The 23,753-nt window shown below is 32.0% G+C and overlaps 1 long non-coding RNA gene across 1 annotated transcript; it reads left to right on the forward strand.

The window, feature by feature from the left end:
* The first annotated feature begins 10,727 nt into the window (after positions 1-10,727).
* Positions 10,728-16,194, forward strand: LOC128558983 (uncharacterized). Its single transcript, XR_008372001.1, has 4 exons — positions 10,728-10,870; positions 14,319-14,468; positions 15,381-15,504; positions 15,915-16,194. It is a non-coding gene; the product is annotated as an uncharacterized LOC128558983 (long non-coding RNA).
* The last annotated feature ends 7,559 nt before the right edge of the window (positions 16,195-23,753 follow it).

Raw genomic sequence — 23,753 nt, forward strand, 5'->3', positions numbered from 1 at the left:
TTCTTCAAAGATTTCAGCTCATAAAACTCTTTCTTTTAATACCTTATTGTGAACAGGTTTTTTTTTCTTGATATTTTGGTGCTTGAAGTTGGAGTTAGCAGTCTTTCGTTTCTCACATTACCTAAGTGGAAAAAAGTGCGTTACATGTCACTTTAGGAGCACCGTAGTTTTTTTTCTTCTTTTTTGTGTGTGTGTTTTTATTCACATTGAGGACATGGAGAAAATGCTCTTAATCGTTTGCTTGATGACACGTCTCTATTAGTATTGCTGGTCCGTTTATTTTCTTTCATTGGTGTCTGTATTTCATTTGTATTTTCATTTTTGAACGGCGACCATAGAGGTTTATTACGTCGTTTCTGTTTTATTGAGGACAAAAAAAATCTTGTCTTTTCCCTTGCCAATTTTAACGTTCTCTGTGATTTATCTCTCTGAAAATAAATGAAGACTACACCAACAATATGAATGAAAATAAATACAAACAACTGATCAATACTTTTATCATGGACCAAATTTTATTTATTTTTTTTATGAACTGCTTAAATGCACAACAAGTCAGTAATTAAATCGCAATGTAATGGTTTTAAGGGACTAAAAAGTAACCAACTGTAACTATACTGATGTAAACAGTCAACCTGCTTTTGGTATGCAGTTCAGTACCATTCGTGAAGGAGAAATATCCGTAAAATGGTTCTTGTTTTTACGAACTATTACTATTATTTACTTAATGATATTGTTCGATGTTCATCCTAGCTTTATGTTTTTGTGTTGATGTTTTTTGACAATTTCCACAAAAATATGTTAAATGTTAAGCTAACATAAAAATGTAAAAGAACAATATATTAGAAATAGCGGGATCATTATAATGCTACAAAACTCACTAAATTTATTCATTGTTATGCTTTATTGACAGTTTTTAAGAAGGATAAGACTTCGCAAGTAAGACACAGAACGGTATCCACTTGATTGCGTTGCATAATGACCCACTCGAAACGGCGTTGCATTAGGTTTTCGGCCGATTTTTCAGAAATAACCCTGAATAATTCTATGAAAATACACACGCTTTGTTTTAAGAGGTAGCCCTTTACATAAAAAATCTTTTAACAGTTACTTGTTCCCGATTAACACTATATTTGATGCGATATTGTCAAAAACTGTCAAAAATCTCCTTCCCCCGCCGGACTGTACAGAAGTGTTTGAATAAACGGCACAAATCTCAGCTAAATGGACATATGTGCTCAAATATAGACACATTTGCGCTCCAGGTGCACCCATCGTTTTCATTTGATTCGTTTTTAAGGGGTAGAAATTCCTTTAAATCATACTTACAATATCGGAAATTTGTAGTATCAGCCATATTTCTCCATCTGATCGGCGTAAAATTCACCGCTCAAACAACGTTGGAACCACTTGATCTGATAAAGCTATGGCCAGTGTGTTCATAAGAAAAACAAAACATAAATGTCTTTTTGTCTGAAGCTGCACGACCCAAAGCTTAAACGTTTCATACGTTCGTATCATCGTCGAGTCGTCCTTTACCACGCTCATTTGGATCTAGCCCCTTGAGTCCAAATTTATCCTGCCCATGTGGGTCAATTGTTCTAAAAAGACTTATTTAGGGAAAACTTCCTGTCAAAAACATTTTGTATAAAGCACTAGGCTGAAGTCCTCTGCCAAGAAATCATGTACCAATTTAGCCAGGTGAGCGATTTATAGCCATCATGGCTCTCATATTAGTCTTATAAGTGTTCAGAACCATATTTTTTTATAATGTTTTTCTAGTCCTTGAGAGACGATAATAATGAGCTTTTTTCATAATAGTTCCCGTTCTGCGCAAAGCACAAAAACTAAAAGGAAATCTTTAAGATGTAAACACATCAATTACAATTTGTGTTACAAAAACAATTCATTTATTGTCAAAACATAGTTTATATCCTTTTTTGAACGCCGAATTCGTTTTTGTTTATAGATCACCAGTTTTTTTGGTTTGAAAAAGAGATAAATAAAACATTAATGTTCGTCATCTCTTGTCAGTTCGTGCGCAACTTTAACCATCATTCATATTTATTTACATCTTCATCGACAATTCAGATGATATTGCTGTGCATATAAATAGTACTTACAAGGAGACAGTGAATACTCGAGTCTTAAACAAATAAAATGTGGATTTTAGCATTCGTTGGTTGTTGTATATTGTTTTGTTTAATTGAGGTAAGTCTGACTTTTCTGTAGGGCCATACCCCTTTACTACTCGGAAGATTCTGTGCATATTCTATTTAAGCAAATTAATTGAAACAAGAAATATCTTTTTAAAAAAAGATGGTCGGCGTGATGTAACTGAAGCACAAGTTATATATGGGCAGAAACCTGTATTTTAAATTTTTTGGCAATGTTGAAAGGGGCCTCTGTGAAGTTTTGTATACATGAGGACAGTAGTTCTGAAGAAGACTGTGTTTAGAAATTGTAGAGGGACACACGACAGACACCAAACAATCACAAAAGCTCACTTTGAGGCTTTGGTGCTTAAAAAATGGTAACAGTAAGCAAACAATATCGAATTACGTTCTATACTTTATTTCTGGAATTGTTGGAAGCAACATGAACCCTTACCCTACTTCAGCTTATTATCAAATTTGTCTATCATTCAGAATATGTACAGTACTGTTTTCACCGGAAAGATTACTTTAAAATTTAGTCTAAAATTTAACAGTATCGGATATGTCGTTGCAGGTTAGTAAGGATTTGCACTGGTTAGAAATTGTTGAAAGGAAACTTAACAAAACAGAAATAACTTAACAAGAAAACTTAACAAAACAGAAATATGTCCGGATGAGCAGATGAATATTTGGTTACGCATACCTGTTCAAGTGATACACATACAACTCGATGGCACTGTACTTATAGAGGTTATAGATGACGAACGCGTTGTCATTTCACTCAGTGTCACACATGACTCAGAGTGAAGCATTTTCAGCCTTTCCTCCAATCAGCACCACTCTTACTAAATCTCTCATTATGGCTGAAAATACCGAGAACACCTTACCAAGCAATCCGATTGGTACATTATTCAGGTAGCTTAAGGTTAAACGAGGTCATAAAATCGTGCTTAATACGGCACGCCGAAAAATATGTTTGGAACACGTGTGTACTATTCTAATGGAACCTGGTGCAGAGAGAACGCTCATTTGAAGTATCTACGACAACGAAAAAGCAATTTTGTTTCTATCCACTATAGATTATTGTACAATTGTACTCCTTTGACAATAAGTTAGAAGTCTATTAAACGTTTTGCGGCGACGCCGTCTAAATTCGTTTTCGTTACCTATGCCACGTGACTTCAGTTTGCAAATCAAACTACTTGATAACGCATTATGGATAATTTATCAAAATGGAAGATTTATGCAACACTCTGCCTGATTGGACGAGAGTGTCAATTTCTTTCACTTTGTTGATTGTGCTACACTGAGTGAAATGTAGACAAAGCGTTTATCCTAAACGACGCTGTTCACAGTTTTAGAGCTAACTTTGGCTCAGTATATTTAGCAAGAATACTGATATATCTCAAAATGATAAGTAAGTTTAATAAATATGATAAAACCTGTTCAAATACCAACATATATTAAATTAAAGAAAGAGCTGAATACGGTCTGCGTATCACATGAATAAGGGTGTGATAAGAGTCTTTTATGTAGTGAAGTGCTTTTTAAAGATTTTCCTTGTTACAATTGTCGTCTGTATATGAAAAGGTTTCTTGCTTTTGTGACTTATTCAGATTGCATATTAAAATGAGTACTTGTTTGCTTTGATATATTTGTTATAAATTATTTAACTGATTTATTATATATGAATATTTTTCTTTAGTATGGTATGCAAATATTGAACTCAGTTTAAATCTGTTTTATTATATATATGCTATATAATGACTGAATCTCATTACACTGAAATGAAGGTACGCTGCATACAGTTTATCTATGTGATATGACTACGGTCAGACTTTGCTTAGGAAACAGAAATATTGAAATAATTACAATTGTATGTTTTGCTTGACCTTCACTTTTTAAGGGGCCTCCGTGGCCGAGTGGTTAAGGTCGCTGACTTCAAATCACTTTCCCCTCATCGATGTGGGTTCGAGCCTCACTCGGGGCGTTGAATTCTTCATGTGAGGAAGCCATCCAGCTGGCTTACGGAAGGTCGGTGGTTCTACCCAGGTGCCCGCTCGTGATGAAATAATGCACGGAGGGGCACCTGGGGTCTGCCTCCACCATTAAAGCTGGAAAGTCGCCATATGACCTATCATGTGTCAGTGCGACGTTAAATCCAACAAAATAAATAAATAAATTCACTTTTTTATAGGTGTGACGTCATTGTCCAAAGATTCATGAATAGCGAATATGCATTTGTTAAAGCGGGATCAGTTGGCCTATTTTAGAAATAAATAAAAATAATAAATAAAAAAATCCTTTAATTGATTTTTTCTCATGTATTCTAATCAAACTTGATTTGTAGCATCTTTATTAGGCCCGCAACCAACTTTGTTCAGCTGGGACATTTAACCCCTTTTAGGGGCTGCTAGAACTAAAACAGAAATGCCTTTATACAGCGTCTCATGAACAGCTTGGTGGATCTTTGTCATACTTGGTCTGGAGCATCATTATAAGGTCCTCTTCCAAATTTATTTATATAGGAACTTGGGCCCTATTAGGGACCACTATAGCTAAAAGTAGATATGCCTTTCTTCGCATTAACCACTAAAATGTAATGGATTTTTATCAAACTCGATGTGTAACAATATCGTAAGGTCTCCTGCTATTTTGTTACAAATGGGGCTAGGGACCAATTTAGCTAAAAATATAAACACGTTTAATGACCTCTTCTCATGAACCGCTTCATGAATCTTCATCAAACTACTGCTAAGGATAAACGAAACAAAATTGCAACCCTACGAAACCTTTGCGAAAAATTAAAAGAAAACCATTTAAATTGTTAAAGTGCGGTGTTTAGTTTTGCAAAATGTTAGATGAAAGATGAATGTTAGATGAAAAATTCATAAACTTCTTTCCTTATTACAATTCGCCGACTATCATTTTTAAAGATATTTCTTGCTAGAACATTGGTCCGAGTAGTGAGGCTAAAAAGCGAAAAGGAGACATTGACGGCTTGCCTAAAATGTACTTTCTTTGATTAAAAGGTGGTTAATCAGATTTTGGTCAAGTTATGAATTAGTTTGAAACTTTACTAATTGAACACATACCCTTATTTATGTTCAATGAGTGCTTAATATATGTTTACTAAGCTTTTCACTGGACGTATTTTTAAAATTTGATTTTCTAATACTGGTTCCCAAACCAAGATAGAGTTACTTTAGCATTAGAATAAATTTGATAAACATGCTTTGCCTAAGAAAGGATATAAATATAAAATGATATTGTATTATATTTAAATTATAATGTCTTCCGTGCAATTTGAAATATTTTATTGGTGCCAGGCTGTATATTTAGTTCTGTAAATTACAAAATGGTACTAGTGGAAATATCATCATAAAAGTTCACGTATAAATGAAGATAGTAGTTCATGCATATGTAGACAAAGTTAGAAAAATGCAATATTTTCATTTCGGCTGCGATATGTACACTTTAAATGAAGAGATTACCTCTAACATGATGAAGTTTATCTACAGATGTTTGTACTTCTTTGACTAATCCCGCATTGTCACCATACAAATAAAGTCTTCATGTAATTGTACGTCCCCTTCAAGTATATTTACTGCTACCATACAATTTGTCTAGTACGGAACTATTGGAGTCTGCATGGCGGCTATTTCCCCTACCACCCTTCCTCTCTCTCTCTCTCTCTCTCTCTCTCTCTCTCTCTCTCTCTCTCTCCCCCCCCCTCGCTCTCTCTCTCTCTCTCTCTCTTTCTCTCTCTCCCCCCTCGCTCTTCCTCTCTCTCTCTCTCTCTCTCTCTCTCTCTCTCTCTCTCTCATTTAATCATTAATCTTTTGTTCATTTATCATAGGCACAGGAAGTTGTACCGGTTCCTGGTCATGGAGTATTAAAAGGTTACTGCAACACAAATTCAGACTGCGGTAAAAAAGAATGCTGCGTAAGCTTCGTTACACCACGAGGAAAACGTGCTGTAGCAGAACCATCCGCTTATATCAAGCAATTTGCAAAAGGAAGATGCGAAAAACATGGAATATCGGGTTCAGGTAAATCCTCTTTGTAGTAAATAAAAATATATAATTAGATATTGTCCGTAAGTATTGACCTGGCATTCATGAATATTACCTATATTTCCGTAATTTATTTTCGGTGTTCGAACATAAATAGCGATATAACTAAATAATACATTATGATTCTTAATTGATATATTGATAAACTTTGATTATGTGGCAGTTGACCTCAATAAAATCGACACTGTTTATTTTTCAAAACAGGTAACTAATAATTACTTTGCAATATACTAATAAACTTTGATAATGTGGCAGTTGAGTCCAGTAAGTCAAGGGGTGTTCAAAGGTAATCCGCCAATGATCTATTGTAAAGCAAATATTGGATTTACCTGTATTGGAAAATAAATAGTGTCGATTGTATTGAGGTCAACTGCCACATTATCAAAGTTTATTAGTAGTCGCAAGTTAATTTTATGACGGATTATCTTTGAACACACCTGGACTTACTGAACTAAACTGCCACATTATTAATGTTGATTAGTACTGTCGTATACGCAGGTATTAGCAATAAGGAGTGACCTGTCGCTTTTATTTTTAGATTTGGATTTTCCAGACTGTTCCATTTATTAAATAATGGTTTGAAAGATATCTGACTTATTTAAAACTATAAATAAATTTCAAATACTGAGCAGATTGAAATTGCATTGATATCTCAGTTGGTAGAATTTATGAATCTTGCTAGTGATTTAACTTTTGCGATTAGGAGGCTGTGGGTTCGAATCCTATCCCATACAGGCCGATTTGTTTTATGATTGAATTTTTTTTATTTATATTTTTCATGTTTTTTTTTATTTCATTTTATTTTATCATTTCAATTTCATTTTTAATTTCATTCATACAATTTCAATACATTCAATACATTTCAAACACACGCGCCCAATAGAGAATCCTCACACTCGCTGGCGGCGTCGGTTTCCTCCGAATAAGTGTCATCAGCTAGTTGAATGACCAAGTTGTGAAAGAGCTATGTCAACCATGTTGAATAATTCACAATCATTTGAAATTTGATATTGATATTTGAAAAATCTATATTATTGCGAAAATAGCAAAATGATACAAGTAATGCAATTCAAATACATCTTTATCATTATTATCATTTTAAATGTATGTTACCAAAACGTAAAATAAAAAAAAAATATATATATATATATAATAAAAAAAAATATTGATCTCCGTTGGAATTCGAACTCATAAAAGTTAGATTCTAGAGCCGTCACGTTACCACTGCACCACGGCGTCTAATTGTCGAAGAGGCAGTCATTTAAATATTTATTATAAAAATAAGTTATAAAAAGGTAGGTTATCCCTTTACTGAAGTGGTTTATTCCAGTAACCTTTCAAATCTATTAATAAAAGCGACAGGTCACACTTAAATGCTAGTAACTGTGCGGACAAAGCTTTAAGCTGCCAATATTAGGGTTGTGGGTTCGCCGAGGATAAAATTGGTGTTCGTCCTAGCAAAACGGCTTCTTATGTCTGTAAGAGGACACCTTTGAAGAAAAACGAGAAAATGTATCTGACTTATACGACGATAATTGTACAGAATATATTTATGAATGAATAAATAAATGAAGAGATTTTTTTTTCGAAAGATAAACATTAAATTATTATCGTGTGCCTTTCTAAATATACTGTATCAACTAGTGGGAATACTACTACAGAACCCGAAATTTTCGTGCATTCAAATTTCAAACGGGTGGCTGTACATGTTTTTGTACATTGGTATACATCACTACATGATATACAAGTTCTAAAAATGACAGACGATTTTTTGACGAGGAAACGAACAAATAGGACGAAATCCTAGACCTCTTAGTACCATCCTTGACTATTTACGTTGAGGCATCGGAATTCCGTTGCTGGATGTGTCATTTTGTAATGTAGGTACGATATATTTTACCTGTTTATAAATATTACGTTTCAACAGTTTAATAGAAGTTTGTTGTGATTTTAATCTTGTGTCTATAATATCTGTTAGCAATACACTCGCCTTAATGTTTTAAAAACAGCCTGTAAAACGGGAAAAGGCCGCAAGAGGTAAAGTGAGCTATGTAGGCTCACAAAAAAAATAGTTACTAAGCTCAACTGGGGACATAATGCTCATTAAGGATCGATGTATGACTGCTCCGTGTTTATATTGATTACCTTGCTAAATCATTGTGTATCTAACTTGAACAAAACACTCAAACGAATATCACCAGGCAGAGTGTTATTTATAAACAAATAACAAATTGTTTACTTTACTCGTGAGAAATTAAAAATATTTAGGGCCTAATATAAATAGTATTTGATTAGGTCTAGAAAACAGTCGTTTGTTACCGCTGATCTTTTGCTATTCTGTGTTCCTTCAATAAAGTTCGGTTATGTTCTTATAAATTTACGTTACAGAGATCTATTAATAATTCTAATATGCTTGTCTCTGTTAAAACAAGTTTACGCTAGAATGACATCACGTTAACGTGCGGTGACGTCAAAGTTTTTGTTGCGACCAAAAAAAGCGCTACTACATCTTATCTATTGTTTTAGATAAAGGACATATTAGAATCGAAATAATATATAGCAAACCGTGTTTTAACACTATTTATACACTCGGGCGGTAATAAGTCGTACAAATAAGTTCTACGCATGATTGATAGGACGGCAACAGTACGATGGTGAAGAACGAAGATGCGATGGCAGAGCGCGACAGTACGATGGACTGTCACCATCATACTGTCGCGCTCCGCCATCGGACTGTCGTGTTATCGTCATCGTACTGTCGCGCTTCGTCATCGTACAATCGTACCTTCGCCTTCATAGGGAGCAGCCTCTATCTTAACGGAACACCGTAGTTTTTACATGGCGCGGCTCAGTTAATTTTTATTTTTTTATTTGTCAGGTACTGCAGTGCGGTCCGAAGCTATCATTGCCGTTCTGTTTATAAGTTGAAATTAATAATTCTTTCTTATATTGTTTAAAAAAAGCTTTAATTGCATTGCAATTCTAAATTATCGATACCTTCAACAGAAGAAGGTCAAAAATTGATTCACCTTGAAAAGGAACATTCTTAAATCAGGCACAGTTTATGACTTTGTTCTCTATTTTCACGTGCAGGTAATTAACTGATATGGCCAGTTTTTCAACTCTAGCACTAATAAAGGCTTAAACCAGTATTAGTTAAGCCATCGCTCAACCTTGTTTTCTAACGGATTTTTACTAATGCTCGGCGGGTATATTTGCGATGTATTAGCTAAGCCGTGGTCACACACTATGAACATGCAGATACAGTCATCGGACCGTTTCGCTGTATTTTTACATATATAAAACGTGTTACTTTGGTGATTTACTACTTTCACAAAAGAAATTCTCATAGAAATCATAGAAAAACACAAAGACACATTAAAACACAAAAGCACTAGCGCCCGTCTAATGAATGAAAAAAAAATGCTGGGAAAAGGTGAATTTAATTCAAGATAAGACTACAAGCATTCCCATTTTTGCTCATTATCTTATTGTTTTCATTATTCCTAAATGTTCCACCTTTCATGTACAAAACACGTGCAATATGCACTTGTAATTAGGAATGCATTTGTAAATTTAAATGAATAGTATAGGTACTCAAACTGCACTTGCAAATGCATGAATTTCAAAATCCACACGTCATTGAAAGGAGACGTATATATACATGCGTATCCATAGATATATATGTTCAACTACATATTTTTGCGTTACATGTAATTATAATTAATTACATGCACTTACATATTTATGCTTGCACATATATTTTGAAACGTGTACAAACGTAACGAATTTAGTAAAGCTAAAATTAAAGAGTCGAATCTGTTACATTTTAAGCTCGACTTTTCGAATAAAAGATAGAGCTTTTGCAGTCGCCCCAGCGTCAGCGTCGACATCGGCGCCGCCGTTGGTTGAATTTTTTTTTATAAAGTAAAACATCTCTAATACTAGCTTTACTGAGACGAAATCTATTCAAAAGTCCAAATCGTCGTACATAACGAAAGGGTTTCTTCAGTCCCGTATCATTCCCTGCCTCCTAACATTTCTGCTTTAACTTCATGCTGGAAATTTAAATCCATGTCTAAATATTCCGCCTCCATCTTTTCTTAAACCACCTATGCCCCAGGTTTAAAATTACAATAGAAAGATAAGCCATTGCTGACACCGCTCAAAGTAGAAAAATCAAATCAGTGTATCTAGTGAAATTTCAATCACATTTTGTTTCTACAGTGTATGATAGTTATTCATCTATGTTTTAGAAACTATGCTTAAAAGAGATTGACCGAATAAGATTGCAGATGAAGTTGTCAAACCACATTTATTCAGGAATGGCCTAAATTGTCCACATGAAAACTTGTTGTTTAACTGTATATTACCTGTATTTCAAGAATGATTTTCATGAAGTTTTTTGTGAGTGAAAAAAGTAGGTCACTAGCTCGTGGTGGGTCTTTAAATGCTCTGCTCTTCCGTTGCATATCCCGTTTTTTTGTTTATTTACTTCACTTTACTTCACTTTACTTTTCAGAATGTCTTGTCAGAAATATTTTAGATAAGTCGGCAGAAATATATTACCACTCCTGTCCCTGCTGTGTTAACCATGCGTGTAGTGGAACCGGACATTTTTCCCACCCCTTGGAGAGCTAGGTACGTGTCTTTAAAAAGGTACATTGTAAAAGAGGCTAAAGAAGTTTAAATATTTGTGACTTCTAGTATATAAATACATATATACAAATTGGTCTCTTTATCAAACAAACAAAATGTGTTATACAACGAACATGAAAATTCTGGCGCACAACTACAAGCCACTATACGAATATTTCCAAGCTTATATTAAGGATATATTAGAATGTTATAGGTCGGTATGGAATCTTAAGATCATGAGACATTATGTAACTCGAACCATGATGCAAAATAACCACAGGTTTGAAGACTGACTATGGAACTCCTTCCGTTTACTTTAAAAACTCCGGGATAGAACTATTTATGCAAACATATCAAGTAATCTTGTCTTTGAAATGTTATATATCTGAGTTCGTATTCCAATTAAATTTCAAGTCGATACATATTTCCATATTCATTATATCGTAATCATTTAGCACTTAGTATGTAACACATAAATAAGTCTTGGCAGAATTTTTGTGTGAACACTTTAACACGTAACTAAGGACTGCATGCATTGTGCATGTACACGGACCGCCTGCATTTTGTGATCACTTAACATGTAAATATGGAATGCCTGCATTCTGTGATCACTTAACATGTAAATATGGACTGCCTGCATTTTGTGTCTGCTTTAACACTTAAATATGAAAACAAAGGAATGCCTGCATTGTGTAGGTACAAGGACTGTCTGCATTTTGTGTCTGCTTCAACATGTGAATAAGGACTGTCCTTTATTTTGTGTCTACTTTAACATGGAATTAAGGACTTCCCGCATTTTGTGTCTACTTTAACATGTAAAAAAGGACCGCCTGCATTTTGAGTTTGCTTTTAGACTTTTAAATTTAACTAAGGAATGCCTGCATTGCGTAGGTACAAGGACTGTCTGAATTCTGTTTTGTTTTGTTTGTTATGGGTTTAACGCCGTTTTTCAACAGTATTTTAGTCATGTAACGGCGGGCAGTTAACCTAACCAGTGTTCCTGGATTCTGTACCAGTACAAACCTCTTCTACGCAAGTAACTGCCAACTCCCCCACATAAGTTATCAGAGGTGGAGGACGTATGATTTCAGACACAATGTCTTTTATCAAATCGTCACGGAGAACATACGCCCCGCCCGGGATCTAACTCTTGACCCCGCGATTCGTAGACCAACGCTTTCCCTACGGAGCTAAGTGGGTGGGCCTGTCTGCATTTTGTATCTACTTTAACATGTAAATAAGGATTGTCCTGCATTTATTTCTACTTTAATATAAAGGTAAGGACTGTCCTGCATTCTGTGTCTACTTCAACATGTAAATAAGAACTGTCCTACATTTTGTGTCTACTTTAACATATAAGTAAGGACTGTCAGGTGCATTCTGTGTCTACTTAACATGTAAATAAGGACTGTCTATTTTAACATGTAATTTAGGACTGTCCTGCATTCTGTGTCTACTTTAACATGAAAATAAGGACTGTCCTGCAATTTGTGTCTACTTAAACATGTAAGTAAGGACTGTCTTGCATTCTGTGTCTATTTTAACATGTAAATAAGAACTGTCCTACATTTTGTGTCTACTTTAACATATAAGTAAGGACTGTCAGGTGCATTCTGTGTCTACTTAACATGTAAATAAGGACTGTCTATTTTAACATGTAAGTAAGGACTGTCCTGTATTCTGTGTCTACTTTAACATGAAAATAAGGACTGTCCTGCAATTTGTGTCTACTTAAACATGTAAGTAAGGACTGTCCTGCATTTTGTGTCTATTTTAACATATAAACAAGGACTGTCCTGCATTTCGTGTCTAGTTTAACATATAAGTAAGGACTGTCCTGCATTTTGTATCTACTTTAACATGTAAATAAGGATTGATCTACATTTTGTGTCTACTTTTAATATATAAATAAGGACTGCCTGCATTTTGCGTCTACTTTAACATGTAAGTAAGGATTGTTCTGCATTTTGTGTCTACTTTAATATATATATATATAAGGACTGCCTGCATTTTATGTCTAATTTAACATGTAAATAAGAATTGGTCTGCATTTTGTGTCTATCTTAATATATAAATATGGACTGCCTGTATTTTGTGTCTACTAGAACATGTAAATGAGGACTGTCCTGCATTTTTTTCCTACTCTAACATGTAAGTAAGGACTGTCTGCATTTTTTGTCCACTTTAACATATAAATATGAATTACCTGCAAATAGAGACCACAGCATGGTCTTCATATACAGGGTTGACTGTGCCGCTATCAAAATTTATCTATTAATTCTGAAGTTAAACATTCTACCATTGCTTTGGCACTATTACCCTAGATAAATACTAGTACATGACGCGAAAAGTTACCCGCACTCTTTTTCGTTTATTTTCCCTTCTCTTACTCTTACACTTTCCCGGGAAAAAATGACACTGTAGCATTGTAGTGGAAACCATCTAAAAGTTCATAAGTTCCCATTTGAAACTTTGAAGATACAACGATTAGCTGCTCAAAAAAAAGAAGAAAATTATACAGTTGATAAAACATGCAAGTTTTCTTTTCCATTTTAAATTTAAGACACAGCAAAATTTTTAATCCGTATATGATCTCAAGAAAGTACATAAATTTAGCCTGAAATCATAGACAAACGTTTTCAAAATAAACACACGGACATATGTTATTTGACCATATGATATAAAATGTGTTGATATACAAATTGAACTGTGAAAAGTTTTATCAAAGTCTACATCGCATACTTTCCTATAAGCGATAACGCAGTCAGAATTTATTTTACAGTAGATTTCCATAATGAAAACTTGCTGTAGACTCACAATTATCAAATAACCAAGCATGGGAATCTGTCTTTTTGCATGCTGAAAATTTAAAAAAAAATGGTTTCATCATATTTTACATGGTTGAGCAAAATGTAGCTGACGCATGTAGCACTGCATTAATTCTATCTGCAGCAAGAAAGAGATAGCTCTTGGTGTATTTTTAACACCAGTATCTCATGTTTCAAATTCATTGTCATTTTGATTTCGTTTTTCATCGGGATTTTCTTGTAGCTTGAGCTTATTTAAGCTACCACATAACCCACATTGTGGGCGACTCCTACAGATGATTGCTAGTAATATTTTGACAAGAATATAGCATAGATACAAAAGACACACCGATTCAAGGGGTTTTACTGGATCTTTCAGATGTGAATCACACATACGTAAGACTCCTAACTCTTATCCAGCTGTCGGAGAAACGGAATGTAGTTAGTGTAAGCACTGAACCAATGCGTGCGCTCCGATGATTGCTAGTATTATAATTTAAGTTTGTGAATCTACTCATGTCAACGAAAGTGCAAAAGACCTATGTTCAGACTTCCTATTATTTTAATCAGATTAATACAAACGTCTGTATTTCAATGCTGACTGTCACGGAAGTATTTCGTTTCATAAATTTCTTTTACGTCAGGTACCTGCGAAAAAGAATGCTCCTCCTGCAATGACTGTGGACCTTCTGAATGTTGTGTAAGCAATTCTAGAATTATAGGTAAAAGATCCGCCAAACGTGTCAAGAGACAAGCACAGGGTTACTGTAAACCAATGGGAAAACGTGGCTCAGGTAATAATGTACATTTTGTTTGTTTGTTTTGGGTTTAACGCCGTTTTTCAACAGTATTTCAGTCATGTAACGGCGGGCAGTTAACCTAACCAGTGTTCCTGGATTCTGTACCAGTACAAACCTGTTCTCCGCAAGTAACTGCCAACTTCCCCACATGAATCAGAGATGGAGGACTAATAATTTCAGACACAATGTCGTGTATCAAATAGTCACGGAGAACATACGCCCCGCCCGAGGATCGAACTCACGATCCCGCGATCCGTAGACCAACGCTCTTACCTACTGAGCTAAGCGGGCGGGTATTAGTTCGTGTCCTTCATGTAGTGTGAGTTGGTAGACTCTTCCACGCGTTCATACTACATATTAACTTCTGTATTCACTAAGACAGATCAGTGTAACAGATTATGTGAGTTGGATGATTAAACCAATGTTGTTACGTGGAATAACTGAAACTTGATTACATTAAACAGAACATAAATTGGTAATGACGGTATAATATGGATTTTTCTCCTATTTCTCGAACCATTACTTGAAGATATCGAGAAATATTCACCAGTTTTGTAGCGGAATAATAGGTTGCTTATACAGGCAGGCCCAGATGCAAATTAGAAAAAGTAAAAGCCACTCTGATAAATACCGTTCTTTTCAAAGGTTTCGTCTTCTCGAAAGTAACGAATTATTCTCTTGAGCACATTGTTTCTATTACATGTAATCAGGATTATATAATACATCAAACCAGAGTCCGCTTCCTCGAAAATAAGGACTGACGTCTTTAGGAGAAACAGTATCTCTTAAAGCCGGGGGTTGCAGGCAGCAACGCTTACCATGCATCCCTCAGGATATTGTTTCATATGTACCAACTTGTTTGGTTGGATTCCAAAATGATAACTATGTTATCTTTTTATATTGCAGAATGTCTTGTTAGTAACGGTTCGGGTAGGCCTCATGAGACAGTTTTGCATTCATGTCCATGCAAAAAGTCCTTGACATGCGTTTGGACAGGAAAGTCTGAAGTTCCGCTTGGAAAACTTGGAAGGTGCGGTTTTTTTTTCTTATCATTTCTTTACTTTTCATAATTCTCTTGTTTAAGATAAGCATGTAACATATTATCAACGTGGCATTCTTAAAATGATTTAGGAAAATAAAGTACTTGATTTATGATCAAAATATTTTGTTTTCCTGATCAGCCAATAGGTGGCGTTTTGAAATAAAACCGAAACAGTTGGTGCGTTATGTTCTACGAGGTATAAAAACCATAAAGATTCTACATTCTCACGTGATGACGGTGACAACTGTAAGCCACATTTAAATTATGACAATATATTCTGAAAAAGACAAGAAAAAACATCTTTCGAAAACAATCCACTCAATAGATCAATCATCAGCACTTTCTCATACCGTACGTTTCTGAAACAACTAACCAGGACAGACGTCTTCTTTTTTCAGGTGCGGACATAATCAAGGATATTAGAAACTACTTTGCCCATCTAGAAGATATCTTAAAAAGCATACAGCTCATGCTACTACCACTGAACGCTAAATAATATGGATCTTGCAAGTAGAAATTTTCGGAAAACACTGTATTTAACAATATACAAATTGCATATATTATTCACAAGAATTCACACGACTTAATGAATGAAGGTAATTTATCAAACTATTCATGTTGTTTGTCATTGCTAATGCATTTATAACAAAATAAGCTGACAATTAAAATTCTGCTTTTGTTGTGTGTTTTTCCTTACTGATAGATGAGAAGTTTTGATCAAGTTGTTGAAATGTGCGTAACTGAAGTCAACTCGAGCAAGGATAACAAGAGCAAAACATTCTGTTTATATATAAGCAAGAAAAAACAAATAAAAACTAAAATAAAATTATTAATGAGCTTACAACTAAACTTGCATCAATTAGCAACAAGAGACGCAGAAATTCCGTCATTCCATGGTATTAAAGCGAAACCATTAAAAAGAAAAGTAAGTGCGTCTAACTGACTTCTTTCCGATTAGTACGTCAACGTTTTTTTTCTAGACTTGACCATAAACGCCTTTGTCTCGGTAAAATGACCTCGTTTTTATCATAATTTGAGTTATTGAGTGCACCAGTTTTTTTTACTGTATTATGACCGACTTGACTTGCCACTGACCATAACCCAAGAGTCCCATTTTCCATGGTCCTTAATTTAACCAAAACCTTAACCCCAGCCTTGGTCCTTCTGTAGGCTATTCGAAGGTGAACCATCGTCCAAACTAATTTATTAGGCGGACACTTTCCAACTTTATAGTAACAGTGACTAAACCTAGACCCATCTTGTCTTGTATGTAGTCATAATTATACCTTATATTAATGATTTTGTTTGTTTGGTGTTTAGTGCCTTTTTTTCCAACAGTTTTTCAGTTGAGTAAATGAAACAGTTTGGTTTGGGAGTACCTAGACTAAACAGACCAGTTTGGTTTTGGAGTACTTAGACTATGGAGCTGTTTAGGTTTGGAGTACTGAGACTAAATGGAGCACTTCGATTTGGGAGTACTGAGAAAAAATGGAGCAGTTCGGTTTGGGAGTACTGATACTAAATGGAGCACTAAGATTAAACGGAACAGTTTGGTTTTGAAGTACTGAGAAGTAGTTATATATATGGGGTTTTTGGCACACTTTTGACCCAAATTAATTTTAACCCTTGACCTAAACCGACCAATGCTGACCAATTTCAACAAATTTAAAACAAATTTTCATAGTACTTTATGAAAACCTATAGTAAAATATGATTAAACACTTCCACCAAATATTTGCCAAAATCCTGCCAAGTGGCAGCAATGTGGCAGTCGCTGCCAACTTGACAAACTTTTGGCAGAACGTTGGCAAACACAAATTCAACCAATCAAAAGTCTGCCATTTTTCTGCCAAGTGGCAGCAATGTGACAATGTCTGCCAACTTGGCAAACTTTTGGCAAACTTTGGCAGATTATTTTTATTGATAAAATGTAACTTATTTGATCTTATTTTGAATTAATAACTACATTATTAGTCTTTAAATAATTTTAAATACATTTGATATAGATGAGTTTACAAAATAAAATATATTGTTTGAAAGAAAGAAGATTTACTGATAATATAAATCCTCATTATGTTACAACAAAAAACGGGAGAAAAATGATAAGGGCTACTTGTTCATCTTGTGGAAAAATGAAATCAAAGTTTGTTAAAAGTACAGGGGGTAATTTAGATATTCACAAAGCAATGTTACCTTTATTACCTAAGAAAGGTTTAACACTTCCAGGATATAATTATTGTGGGCCAGGAAATCCCCTAGATAATGGACCCCCTGTCAATGAACTGGATGCAGTATGTATGGACCATGATTTTTTGCTATGACAGTGATGTAAAAAAGGGTACATGTGATAAACAAATGCTTTCCAGTTTAAATAAAACTAAATCAAAAACATTTGGAGAAAAGATTGCAAAACATTTAGTTGTGAAACCTATAATTAAAACGAAATACACACTTGGGCTGGGACAAAAATCAAAAAACGGGAAAAGGGGGTAGAGTATACCCCCGAAATAAATTGGAGCGATGAATTAGCAGAAGAATTACACAAACCAATTAAAAGAAAATTTAGGAAACGAAGAGTGATAGTTAATGATATTGATGATACTTGGTCAGCTGATTTAGTTGACATGCAAGCTTTTTCAAAATATAATAAAGGAGTAAAGTACTTGTTAACCGTTATTGATATATTTAGTAAATATGCTTGGGTTATTCCATTAAAGAATAAAACTGGAGAATCTGTTACTGAAGCATTTGAAAAAATAATTTCTGAAGGACGATTACCAGTAAATTTATGGGTAGATGAAGGAAAAGAATTTTATATAAAAGTTTGAATCATTTTTGAATAAAAATAAGATTAATATGTATCTTTACATTTTTGAAGGAAAAGGGGCTTTTGGAAAAGGGAAAAGATTTAACAATTTTTAAATAAGTTTATGGGGAAATTTTTTACAGCAAATAAAAACTTTATTTTTTTAAAAAATTTGCGGTTAGGGGTTGAAAAAATAAAAACAAAACAAAACATTTATTTTAAAAATGACCAACCGAAGCTAGAAAAAATTTAAAAAAAAAAGGGGACTGTTTACTTTTTTTTTTATAGGGTTTGGAATTTTAAAGTTTCCCAAAGAGCAAAGAAAAATTTTAAAAATTGGGTTGTTTCGAGTTTTTTAAGCAAATTTAAAAAGGGGACATTTTAAAAAAAGGATTTTTCCCCAAACTGGGACAGAGGAAATATTTATAATTTAAAAAATTTTAAAATTTTAAAAACCCCAAAAACATACACTTTAAAGATTTAAATAAAGAAATAATTCAAGGTTCATTTTAGGGAAACAAAAAACTTTTACCTATACAAAAGAATTTTTTAAAAATAAAAAAAGTTATTGGGACGGACATAAGAAAAAAAAAGCTTTGGGGAAAATGGAAGGTTTTTAGTAAAAAATTTTTAAATTGTTGGGTCCCATTTAGCGATCTTGAAAAAAATTTTAAATTTTAGAAATAAAAATTTTAAATTTATAAAAAGGGTAATAAAAAACCCTTATTTTAATAAAAAATGGGAAATAGAAAACAATGATTTTTTAAATTATTAACTTAACTAAATTTGCTGTGCTTACAAAAAAAGTTATAAATTTTGGGGGGAGATTTAAAGTAATTTTTGGGTTTTATATTACAGCGGGTGTTTTTGGGGGTTTTTCCCAGTGAAATTGTATTTGTTCCAGCTTTTCCCTATTTTTGTGAGTTGCGGGGTTGGCTGTTCCATCAGAAATTTTCCCAAATTTACTAACAGCCCAAAAAACTTAAACGACAAGAAATTTTTTTTAAAAACACATCATCAAAAAATAAAACAACTTAAAACCCAAAAGCCTTTTGGGAAAAAAGAAAAAAAAGGGAAAAAAGGGAAAAAATTTTAAATTCAGGATATTTTTAAAATTCTATTAAAAAATTGCAAAAAGGGAAAAAAATTTTTAAAACACCTCTTAAAATCCCTTATAAAGGTTTTAAAATTTAAACGGTTTAAAAAAAGTTAAAAAAGAAAAAAGAGCTGTTTTTTAAAAATTTTACGTGTTTTTTTTAAAAGTTTTTTTTTCTATAAGTATTTATTTATAGATGGGAATTAAAAAAGGTAGTTTGAATGATTATCCATTTATCTACATTTGGGGAAAAATTATAAAATCCAGTAAAAATTCATAAAAGAAATTTTCTTAAAAGAAAAAGGGTTTTTAAATACCCGGTTAAATCAAATATTTACGAGGGTTTTAAAAATATGTCTTTGAAAAAATTAAAAAATTTGTTTTGTTCCTTTTATCTTGAAAAAGGGAAATTTATTTAAATTTGGGGATTTTGGGGGTTGTCTTTTAAACTGAAAAAAGAAAATGCTGAAAGATTATGTGATTGCCCCCCCCGGGCCCCCCCAAAAATTTTCGAAACAACCCAAAAAAAAAGTTATTGAAACCCGATTTGCCAAAAAATTTAAACATAAAAAAGGGCCCTTATGCAGCATCCAAAGCCCAAATATTAATCGGGGTTTTAATAACAATGTGCTCCCAAAAGGAAAAAAACCAAATTTTTAAAAAGGGGAAATTATCAAAATCAGCGGAAAAGATTTAAATTTAAATTTTTTAATTCTTTTTTAAACTTTTTTATTTTTTATTTTTAATTTTTTTTTTTTTTTTTTTAGGGGATTTTTTTTTTCAAAAATATTTTTACATAGATGGAAATCGGGAGATTCCCAAAACATTTTATAAAAAATTTAAAATTTAAAAATTTAAATTTAAAGGAAAAGGATTCAAAAAATTCAATTATTTTTAAACTATTAAAACTCTTATGAAATATTTTAATTTCGAATTTAAAAACTTTAAAAGGTAAAAAAAATAAGTTGTTTTAAAAATAACTTTTGAAAAATGGTTTAAAACTGATACAATATATAAATCAGCTTTTTTCCCCCAATTTAAAAGGTTTTTGGAAATTATTAAAAAAAAACCGAAAAAAAAAAAACTTTACATCAAGCTTTTGATAAAATAAAAATTTAAAAATTGGTAATTGGTTTTCCCTAAAGGGGAAAAGTGGTGGAGAATAGGTCATTTGATGCCATTATTTTAAATTTGTTTAAAGTATAATCCTTTGGCGGCTTAAAGTTTATTTAGAATTCCCAAAACCATTACAAACCCAATGAAAGGATTAATAAATATAAAAAATGTGTTTTAAATTTTTTTTAGATGGTGCCCTTTTAGCTTAAAAAATTTTCCTTTTAAAAAAAATCCTCAAAATTTTTTAAAAATTTATAAAAAATTTTTTAAAAACGATCTTGATTTTTATGGAATTTTTTTTTCCCTTTGTTACATTAAATCAAATCCCTTTAAAATAGAATTTTTTAAATTTGAAATATCTTTTAATATTTTTGGGGTTAGGGAAAGAAAATAGTTTTTTTCCCAATTAAACATTCAAAATTTTTTTTCGAAGAACACTGTGACATGTTGCTAATTACTAATGATAAAATAAAGGGCGACTGAAAACCCACCAGGCCCCAGCCCAAAATTATGTTTGGAAAAAAGGACTTTAAAGTTTTAATGTTTAACAAAAAAAACATAAAAAAAAAAAAATATTTCTGTAAAAGTTGTTTCCCAACTTTTTTAAAAATGAAAAAATTTATTAAATGCATATTAAAAATTTTTTTGCAAATTAAATTTGGAAACCAAAGGCGAAAAAATCCCAAAAAGGGGGAAATTTTAAAGTAAATTTTAAAAAAATTATCAAAAAGGGGTTTAGCGTCCCTTTTGAAATTTTTATGTTTGATTTTGAAAAAAATAACAAAAAAAGTTTTTTAATGTTTTTCCTTAAACCTGAATCTTCATTTACTAAAGCTTATAAAAATCATTAGTTTGTGGTTACGGCTATAAAGTTGTTTGTTGCTTTGACGAAAAAATATACAAAACCCCCAGATTTTTAGAGGCCCTAATGCGGGTTTATAATTTTATGAAAAAATGCTTGAGGAAGAGGAATAGTAAAAAAATTTTTTAAAGAACTTTTTTAACAAAGAAAAAAATTTTGTCAAAAAAAGTTCAAACCAAAATTTAAAAAAAAAAGTTTTTTTCTTATTTTTGGAAAAAAGAATATATAGAAGATTCATAAATTTTAAGGATACTGTAATAAACGGGGGAAAATTCAGGGAAGTGCCACTCAGAATGTAATTTTAAATTTTTAAAACCTAAACATTAAAATTTCCCTGTTTTTTTTCAAAATTTTAAAGGGGTTATGAGGGGTCTTTTTTATTTTGCAACAAATGGGGAAAAATTTCAAAAAAGAAAAAAATTTGTTTTTCCTTTAACTTTTTGGGAAAAAGATATATGGAAATTTATGATTTCTGACTTGGGTCTTTATTAAATTCATTCCAGTTTAGGTTCTTCTTTTGGAAAAATTTTTGTAAAAAATATTCCGGGAATTTTAAAATATTTATCCAAGAATTTGTTTTAAAATAGAATTATTAAAAAAAAAAAGGTGTTTACCCTAGGATTACAGGGTTTCTTTTAAAAAAAAATTAAAAGAAACGGGAATTTCCCTTCTATAGAAGGTTTTTTATTAAATTTTTAAATGAAACAAATTTTTCTGATTTTTAAATTGGGAAAATGTTTAAAATTTTTTGGAATAAATTTAAAATTAAAAAAAAGGGGGAAAATTAAACATGATCTTTTTTTTTTAAAAACGGGGTCGTATTATTTTTTGTGATGTTTTTAAAAATTTTTAGAAAATTTGTTTTTTTTTACTACAAATTTGGGATCCTTGCATTATTTTTTTCCCCTGTTTTAGCTTGGGATCCCCAAATTTTTTTAAAAATTTGTTTGGGAATTTAAAGTTGATTTAAAAACTGATATTGATAGTATTTTTTATTGAAAAGGGACTGAGAGGAGGAAAAAGTTATTTTTAAAAAGTTTCAGAAAAGCAAAAAATTAAAATTTTTTGTTGGATTATAATTAAAAAGAAGAAAGCAAAAAAAATTATTTTCCTTGACCCCAAAAACCCTTTTTCCCGGGTTGGGTTTTTGTGTCAACCCTTTGCCCTCGGGAAAATTTTAAATTGTACCCGAAAAAAACAATTCAAGAAATTAATTGAAAAAGGAAAAAATTTTCTTTATATTTTGAATGTGATTTTGAATATCCAAAAAAAATTATTTGGGTGTACTTTGATGATTACCCTTTTTAGCTTCTGAAAAATTTATTTTTCCGACCCTTTGGCTTTTGATTATAGTAAAAATTTTAAAAGGGGAATTTAAAAATAGGAAAAAATTTGGTAAAAAATTATTTCCCAAACTTTAATAAAAAACCCAAAAATTTATTTTGTTCTTTTTTAAAATCTTGAACTATATACACTTTTTGGGGTTTAAAGTAACAAAAATCCCAAAAAATTTTAAATTTTTGCGAAAGCCCTTGGTTTAAAAAAAGTATATTGATTTTATTACTCAAAAAAAATCTAAAAAAAAAAATTTTTCATTTGAAAAGGATTTTTTTAAAGTTAATGAACAAACTCGTATTGGTAAGCGATGGAAATTTTAAGTAGAGGGTTAATTTTTTTTAAAAAACATGATGAAAAAATTTTTTTTAAAAATTCCCATACCCAAAACCTTTTTCTTTTGTTAGTTAAACGATTTTTAAAGGGTTTAAAACCTTTTTGGTTTTTCATAAAATTAAAAAAAAAGTTTTTTAAATTAAACAGCCCTTGTTTTGTTGGAATGTGAAATTAAAAATTTTTATCAAATTTTTAAATTGTTTTGTTTTTCCCATTAAAATTTACTTAAGGAAATTTTCGAGGGAAATTTGTAAATTATTTTTAGGGACATGTTTAAATTATGTTTTAAAATTTAAAAACCCAAAAGATGAATATGGGTTTTTAAAAAGGGAAAAAGATTTATTTGTTAAATTGTGTTTACGAAAACAACTCAAAATTTTATTTCGATTTTTAATAAAAAAGAAATTTGGGAAAATTTTTAAAAAAGATGAAGTCCCGGCATTCCCTTTGTTGAATTTGTGGGGTTTAAGAAGTAAAATGTTTTCTTTTTTATTAAAAAATTGGGAAGTTAACAAAAAAAAAAATTGTAAGGAATTAAAAAATTTTGTTTTAAGGGGAAAACAATATTTTTAAAAAAAATTTATAAAGTTATTTTGGGTTTTAATTTCCCAAACCCAAAAGAAATACCCCTTTAAAGGTTATTCGTTCTGTTTAAAACCAAAATCTTTCTTTTATGTTATTAAAAA

Source organism: Mercenaria mercenaria, chromosome 8, assembly GCF_021730395.1.
Source record: "Mercenaria mercenaria strain notata chromosome 8, MADL_Memer_1, whole genome shotgun sequence".
NCBI classification, from domain to species: domain Eukaryota; kingdom Metazoa; phylum Mollusca; class Bivalvia; order Venerida; family Veneridae; genus Mercenaria; species Mercenaria mercenaria.